This window comes from Bos javanicus, chromosome 10, assembly GCF_032452875.1.
Source record: "Bos javanicus breed banteng chromosome 10, ARS-OSU_banteng_1.0, whole genome shotgun sequence".
NCBI classification, from domain to species: domain Eukaryota; kingdom Metazoa; phylum Chordata; class Mammalia; order Artiodactyla; family Bovidae; genus Bos; species Bos javanicus.
This window is the reverse complement of record NC_083877.1, coordinates 28,026,459-28,034,814: the sequence shown is the minus strand read 5'-3', so window position 1 is coordinate 28,034,814 and position 8,356 is coordinate 28,026,459. Positions and strand designations below refer to the sequence as shown.

The following is an 8,356-nucleotide window of genomic DNA, read 5'->3' as shown; positions in this document are numbered from 1 at the left end:
GACCCAACACAGCCAGATACACAATAAATACATATTTTTTTAAATACAGAAATTAAAAAAAACACTTTGCTAATTTATAGCAATCAGGAAATTAAAACTGTGCAAGATTTTTAAAGTTTAGGATTTGATTTGGAGCTTTGGGAAATATTATTTTAGTATTTGTGATTATTTCTCACTTGAGCTAACCCTGGTTAGCTTAATTCATTTGAATGGAACCTCTTTCTGAAGGAAACTTGTATTAGTTTCTAGGACCACGGTAACAAAGTACCAGAAACCTGAGTGGCTCAAAACAGAAATACAATCTCTCACAATTCCGGAGGCTGGAAAACCAAAATCAAGGTGTTGGCAGGGCCATGATCTTTCTGCAGGCTCTACACAACAATCTTTCTTCCTTGCTTCTTCCTAGCTTCTGGTGGCTGGGGCAATCATTGACTTGTAGCTTCATTACTCCAGTCTCCCTCCATTGTCACATGGACTTCCACCCTGTGCATATATCTGTGTGCCCTCTCTTCTTATAAGGACATCAGTTATTGGATTTAGAACCCACCCTGATCCAGTATGACCTCATCTTAACTAATTACATCTGCCAAGTTCCTATTTCCAATTAAGGTCACATTCTGAGGTTCCAGGTGGATGTGAATTTGGAGGGGACACTATATGCTGCTGCTGCTGCTAAGTTGCTACAGTAGTGTCCAACTCTGTGCGACCCCATAGATGGCAGCCCATCAGGCTCCCCCATCCCTGGGATTCTCCAGGCAAGAACACTGGAGTGGGTTGCCATTTCCTTCTCCAATGCATGAAAGTGAAAAGTGAAAGTGAAGTCGCTCAGTCGTGTCCGACTCTTAGCAACCCCATGGACTGCAGCCCACCAGGCCCATCTGTCCATGGGATTTTCCAAGCAAGAATACTGGAGTGGGGTGCCATTGCCTTCTCCGGGACACTATATAACTCACTACAAAACTAGAGATAATTTAGTCCACAAACTCTTGAAAATACAAATTAGCACATCTTGGAGGGCCTATTTGAATCTATTAATATTGTAACTGTAACCTCTGTGGCAGGTGACCTTAATTGTATGAATCTCCTACAGAACTATGTTGACAAAGTACCCAGGGATATTTTCATAGCAACCTTTTTTTCCCCCCATAACAGTGACAAATGGGAATAACCTAAATGCTCATTAATTAGGGGCTGGTTAAATTATCATACATTTATGCCATGTATACTCTCTAGCCTTTAAAAAAAACAAGGTAGACTTGAGTGACAGACATGAAAGATACTCAATATGGATTAGAAGGAAATGGCAACCCACTCCAGTGTTCTTGCCTGGAGAACCCCGTGGACAGAGGAGCCTGATGGGCTGCTGTCCATGGGGTTGCACAGAGTCAGACATGACTGAAGCGACTTAGCATGTATGCATGCATTGGAGAAGGAAATGGCAACCCACTCCAGTATTCTTGCCTGGAGAATCCCAGGGACGGAGGAGCCTGGTGGGCTGCAGTCTGTGGGGTCACACAGAGTCGGACACGACTGAAGCGACTTAGCAGCAGCAGCAGCAATATGGATTAAGTGGGAAAAAAAGTCAGTAGACAGTGTATGTTTTCATTTATGTAATAAACTACAAATTAAACAATCCTACATTTATTTTATGTTTTAAGGGATGACTTTATCTTTCAAAAGCACTCAATAAGCACTAAAAGGTACTTATTATTCTCCTTCAATTCTTCTGAATCCCACTTCACCCTTTTATTAGTCTGCCTGGGCTACTATAACAAAATACCACAGAATGTATGGCTTTGACAACAGAAATTTATTTTCTCACAGTTCTGGAGGCTGGGAAGTCCAAGATCAAGATGCCGGCTGACTCAGTTCCTGGTGAGCACTCCCATCCTGGCTTGTAGAAAGGCACCTCCTCACTGCGTCCTCACGTGGCAGACTGAGAGAGCAAGCTCTGTGGTGTGTCTTCTTCAGTTCAGTTCAGTTCAGTCGCTCAGTCGTGTCCGACTCTCTTGCGATCCCATGAATTGCAGCACGCCAGGCCTCCCTGTCCATCACCAACTCCCGGAGTTCACCCAAACTCACGTCTATCGAGTCAGTGATGCCATCCAGCCATCTCATCCTCTGTCATCCCCTTCTCCTCCTGCCCCCAATCCCTCCCAGCATCAGAGTCTTTTCCAATGAGTCAACTCTTCGCATGAGGTGGCCAAAGTACTGGAGTTTCAGCTTTAGCATCAGTCCTTCCAATGAACACCCAGGACTGATCTCCTTTAGGATGGACTGGTTGGATCTCCTTGTAGTCCAAGGGACTCTCAAGAGTCTTCTCCAACACCACAGTTCAAAAGCATCAATTTGTTGACGCTCAGCTTTCTTCATAGTCCAACTCTCACATTCATACATGACTACTGGAAAAACCATAGCCTTGACTAGATGGACCTTTGTTAGCAAAGTAATGTCTCTGCTTTTGAATATGCTATCTAGGTTGGTCATAACTTTCCTTCCCAGACACTAATCCCAGTGTGACAGCCTTACCTTCGTGACCTCATCTAACCCTGATTGCCTGTCCCCGCAAAAGCCCCATGTGGTGCTAGAGGTAAAGAACCTGCCTGCCAACACACAGAGAGACATAAGGGTTCGATCCCTGGGTCCGGAAGATCCCCTGGAAGAGGGCACAGCAACCCACTCCAGTATTCTTGCCTGGAGAATCCCATGGACAGAGGACAGTGGTGGCCTACAGTCTGTAGGGTAGCAAAGAGTCAGACATAACTGAAGCGACTTAGCACACACACATACACACACAGAAGCCCCACTTCAAATAAATACATTGGGAGTTAGGGCTTTGACATATGAATTTTGGGAGGACACAATCACTCAGTCCATAACAATTCTCCTTATAAAAAACTCAGGCTATAAAACAATGCTTTACAATGGAACCAATTGAAGCTTTCTAAAAATTAGCACATAAGAAAAAATGCCCCAAAGGACCTGGATTGGTCATTCAGATCCTGGATGTAGACTTCAGTATTCTTAGATTCCAGTATTCTGTGTAGTGGGATGTAGCTTACCCCACTCCCAAGATACCTGAAATTGATCACCAGATGAATCCAGAGTAACCAAGCTTGAAGAAACATGTTACACCATCAGAGATGTATCATTATGACTCACACAATGGTTGTCATTCTTATTCTTTAATGGATCTGTGGGAATGGCAATTCTCCCAGCTTCCTAAGCAAGTGCTGGAGGGAAGTGCTATAATGGGAACCTGTTAAAATGTGAATTTCACAACCGTCCTCTTGAAATGAGAAAGGTAGTTGATAATGAAGAATGGTATTACTAGCCAGCCTCTTCTCCCAGCACCATATTATTTCATGTCACTGCTGCCAGGGGCATTTCATGACACTAAATGGCCATGAACCAGAAACAGAAAAAATTGTAATCTGCATAGAAACGATGCAGAAACCGAATCTGAACTAACAACGTAGGATCTTAACCCCCAAAATATATATATATATTTTTTCTGATAAAGGGGTTTGAAAATGCAAACAGACAAATGGATCAAAAAATTTTCATCCTGTTAAAACCCTATTACTGCCATGGAAACAACTGTACTATGAATGGTATAATAGTAAGGTGTTCCTTTTCAGAAGACAGTAATGATAGTAGAGTTAAATAACAAATAACTAGAGATTGCAATAGAAGCCCATTTTACTGAAGCTGCTAAAAGGCTTAGGAGCTTTTTTTAAAACACTGGGGGAACTGGTTGAACCAGTGAGGCTAGCCGAATAGAATTATAATAGAGACGCTGTAAAATGGCATAGACCAAAAACTTCAGAGGTAGCTGTAAAACTTTTTCCTTTAGAGGGATGCATTCTCACAAATCTGGTTGTATGAACAGAAAATTTCTTTGTTCGTTTCAATCCAAATGCAGATGCTCTGAAGAAAATGGCATGAAGTATTAGAAACAGTCAGCTGCTTAGACCCTTAAAGGGCTTCCCTTGTGGCTCAGCTGGTAAAGAATCCACCTGCAATGTGGGAGACCTGGGTTCGATCCCTGAGTTGGGAAGATCCCCTGGAGAAGGGAAAGGTTACCCACTCCTATATACTGGCCTGGAGATGGACTGTATGGTCCATGGGGTCGCAAAGAGTCAGACACGACTCAGTGACTTTCACTTCACTAGACCCTTCAGGAAGTGTTTGGGGATGAGAGGGGAAGACACAAACACAAATGCCAAAACTGGACAGTGGCACAAACTGTAAAAGCAAACGAGGCAACTCATGTGACCTGTGGAATCATGGTTTGCCTTCTCATAGTTTCTTTAATTAAAATAACATTTACTCAAAGCCACAAAGTAAGGGAAGTTTAATATTTATTTTTACAATTTCAGTATTCCTATTATTTTCTAATTCAAGTTTCTCCCAGTGGGGAGGAATACAAGGAGGCTCTCAAAAACTAATGATTGCTTAAACTACTCTGTGTAAATTCAAACCTTGTCATTTTAGAGCAATGAAACACTCTTAGGTCAGTGATTCTGAATCCTTGCTGCAAAGTACAATCACCAGGAGAGCCACACAAAAAACACTGATGCATTTGATCCCCGCTAAGCAGATGAAGTAAAATCTCTAGGTGTGGCCAAGGCATCAGTATTTTTTAAGGGCTCTCAAGGTGAATCTCCGAATCATTCTGCTTTTAGGTTTAAAATCATGTCATGTTATCAGTTCAGTCGCTCAGTCGTGTCCAACTCTTTGCAACCCCATGAATTGCAGCATGCCAGGCCTCCCTGTCCATCACCAACTCCCGGAGTTCACTCAGACTCACGTCCATCGAGTCAGTGATCCTATCCAGCCATCTCATCCTCTGTTGTCCCCTTCTTCTCCTGCCCCCAATCCCTCCCAGCATCAGAGTCTTTTCCAATGAGTCAACTCTTCGCATGAGGTGGCCAAAGTACTGGAGTTTCAGCTTCAGCATCATTCCTTCCAAAGAGCACCCAGGGCTGATCTCCTTCAGAATGGACTGGGTGGATCTCCTTGCAGTCCAAGGGACTCTCAAGAGTCTTCTCCAACACCACAGTTCAAAAGCATCAATTCTTTGGCTCTCAGCCTTCTTCACAGTCCAACTCTCACATCTATACATGACCACAGGAAAAACCATAGCCTTGACTAGACGAACCTTTGTTGGCAAAGTAATGTCTCTGCTTTTGAATATGCTATCTAGGTTGGTCATAACTTTCCTTCCAAGGAGTAAGCATCTTTTAATTTCATGGCTGCAGTCACCATCTGCAGGGATTTTGGAACCCCCAAAAATAAAGTCTGCCACTGTTTCCACTGTTTCCCCATCTATTTGCCATGAAGTGATGGGACCAGATGCCATGATCTTCGTTTTCTGAATGTTGAGCTTTAAGCCAACTTTTTCACTCTCCACTTTCACTTTCATCAAGAGGCTTTGTAGTTCCTCTTCACTTTCTGCCATAAGGGTGGTGTCATCTGCATATCTGAGGTTATTGATATTTCTCCTGGCAATCTTGATTCCAGCTTGTGTTTCTTCCAGCCCAGCGTTTCTCATGATGTACTCTGCATATAAGTTAAATAAGCAGGGTGACATAATTAATAACATTTATTTTTTTCTAAATCCAAAAGTGGTAGCTGCATAATGCAGAGTATTAGGAAAAGTATGGAAAGTACAATTTTAAAAAATGATATGAAATCCCACTATTCCTTTATATGTTTACAATGTCTATTTTCTTTGAATATGCCATATATGAAATAATAATATGCAAAAAACTAAAAGTTACCATTAGAAGTAATCTAGTATAAGTCAATCACTTACTTTATACATGAAGAAATGAAGGCCAACGGACTTCCTTCCTCTCAGGAGTTCATTTGGAGTCAGGATTAGAATATAGGTTTCCCTTTACTTTTCTTGCAAAACACATTTTTGTGCAAAAACTTCGATCCACACAAGTTTCATTCCAATCTGAAACTCTATTTACATAAAGAATCTATTATTTTTCATGATATTCTAACAATTTAAGAATATCAGTCAGATCGTTAAAAGAGTGACTTCGCCTTTCTCTTGAATTCGAGCACATAGGTAGCCCCCTGTGTTCTACAGAACACTGATTCCATTGGAAACTAACACATGTAATGAAAAAAAAGACAGATTTCTCGTTCAGGCAGATTGGAAAACAAAATGAAAAGGAGTTTCTTTACTGCATCACTTCTTGTGGTTTTAGTGTTATACTAATAGCACTGAGAATCTGTGGGATGTATGTGCAGAATACAATATCGAATTTATTTGACCTTGGAACCTTTTCTGAGTTCAATCTCAACAGCTTCATGTTCTTTGGAACACATTTCAGCAAATAACACTGTGAGATTCCTAGAATAAAGGAATAAATAAATCTGTAGTACCTTGTTAGGGGCTTCCCAAGTGGTTCAGTGGTAAATAATCCAACTTCCAGGGCAGCAGATGCAGGTTTGATTCCTGGATCAAGAAAATCCCCTGGAGGAAGAAATGGCAACCCACTCCAGTATTCTTGACTGGAAAAATCCCATGGACAGAGGAGCCTGGTGGGCTACAGTCCATGAGGTCACAAAGAGTTGAATAAGACTTAGCCACTAAGCATGAACATGAGCACTCTAAAAAATTTTATACCAAGCAGAGGAGTACTTTAAAAGGGAAGGACTATATGACTTGAAGGACAATGGCAGCAATATTGGTTATAAAAGGGGAAAAAAAACAGTAAACAAATACCTGGTAATAGGTTTAATTATGATATGCTGCTGCTAAGTCACTTCAGTTGTGTCCGACTCTGTGCGACCCTATAGACTGCAGCCCACCAGGCTCCCCAGTCCCTGGGATTCTCCAGGCAAGAACACTGGAGTGGGTTGCCATTCCCTTCTCCAATGCATGAAAGTGAAAAAGTGAAAGTGAAGTCGCTCAGTTGTGTCCCACTCTTCTCGACCCCATGGACTGCAGCCTACCAGGCTCCTCCGTCCATGGGATTTTCCAGGCAAGAGTACTGGAGTGGGGTGCCATTGCCTTCTCCCTAATTATGATATAGGCATATAATTAAATATAAAACCCAATCACTAGGAAGAATGTTGGAGATTAGTGATGTTAAAAAAACAGGACTTCCCTGCTGGTCCAGTGGTTAGGAGTCAAATTGCTAGTTGGGGTAGCGGGGACACAGATTCCATCCCTGATTAGGGAAGATCTCACATGCCAAGGAGCAACGAGGCCCCTGCACAACTACTGAGCACATTCCCAGCAGCTACTGAAGACAGCTGGGCCCTAGAGTTCCTCCTGCACAAGAGAAGCCACTGCAGTGAGAAGCCAGAGCACTATCCCTGTTCATCATAACAGAAAGCCCACATGCAGCAACAAAGACCCAGCACAGGCAAAAATAAAATTTAAAATATAATAAAAAACATGGAATGCATTTGTGGCAAGCACTTCGTTTAAACTCAGAACAAGCCTTGAAAGCAGGTACGCATGAAAAGGTTTGAAAACAAAGAATCTGACTTGCCCCAAAGTCACACAGTTAAGTAGGGAAGCCAGGACTCAAAGGGAAACTGAATCCCGAGCCCAAGAGTCTTAAAACGCCCACAGGCCTCCCAGGTTTTGTGCAGGGCAGGGATAGAACTATCTACGACGCATTGTTACTGTGAGAATTAAAGAATATAATAAACACAAAGCTCCTGGAATACGGTGGACATTCAACACTCAGAAGCCACTAAATAACTCGCTCAAAGTCACACAATGTGTGGCTTCACCACGCATATAAACAGTTTATATGGATACAAACAGAGATTTGAACTTGTGTTCCCAAGAAGGCGTAAAAGTTGCAGAAGCCCTTGCCTTCAATGCTTCCCTGGTAGCTCAGCTAGTAAAGTATCTGCCTGCGATGCAAGAGACCCCGGTTCGATTCCTGGTCGGGAAGATCCGCTGGAGAACGGCTAGGCTACCCACCGCACTATTCTTGGGCTTCCCTGGTTACTCAGCTGGTAAAGAATCCGCCCACAATGCGGGAGACCTGAGTTCCATCCCTGGGTTGGGAAGATTCCCTGGAGAAAGTAAAGGCTACCCAGTCCAGTATTCTGGCCTGGAGAATTCAATAGGTCGCAAAGGGTCGGACACGACTGAGCGACTTTCACTTCACTTTCTTGGCTTCAACCTCTAACGCAGAGTCAGTATAGACTTTCCTCTGTCCCATAAACTGCACCTCAGAGGTCAAGGAACACCCAACACCTAAAAGGTCTCTTCGGAGAGAAAAGAAAGCGCAACAGTCCCTTTCGCACCAAGCTCAAGCACAAATTGGCCACGGGACAATTTCCGGGGCGGAAGTGACGTCTATAGTTG

At 42.8% G+C, this 8,356-nt stretch overlaps 1 long non-coding RNA gene across 1 annotated transcript; it reads right to left on the bottom strand.

Annotated features, from left to right (window-relative positions):
* Positions 1-4,346: 4,346 nt before the first annotated feature.
* LOC133255996 (uncharacterized) lies at positions 4,347-8,306 on the bottom strand. The gene is made up of 3 exons (XR_009739071.1): positions 6,406-8,306; positions 5,822-5,976; positions 4,347-5,565 (listed from the first exon to the last, which is right to left on the bottom strand). It is a non-coding gene; the product is annotated as an uncharacterized LOC133255996 (long non-coding RNA).
* Positions 8,307-8,356: the final 50 nt, after the last annotated feature.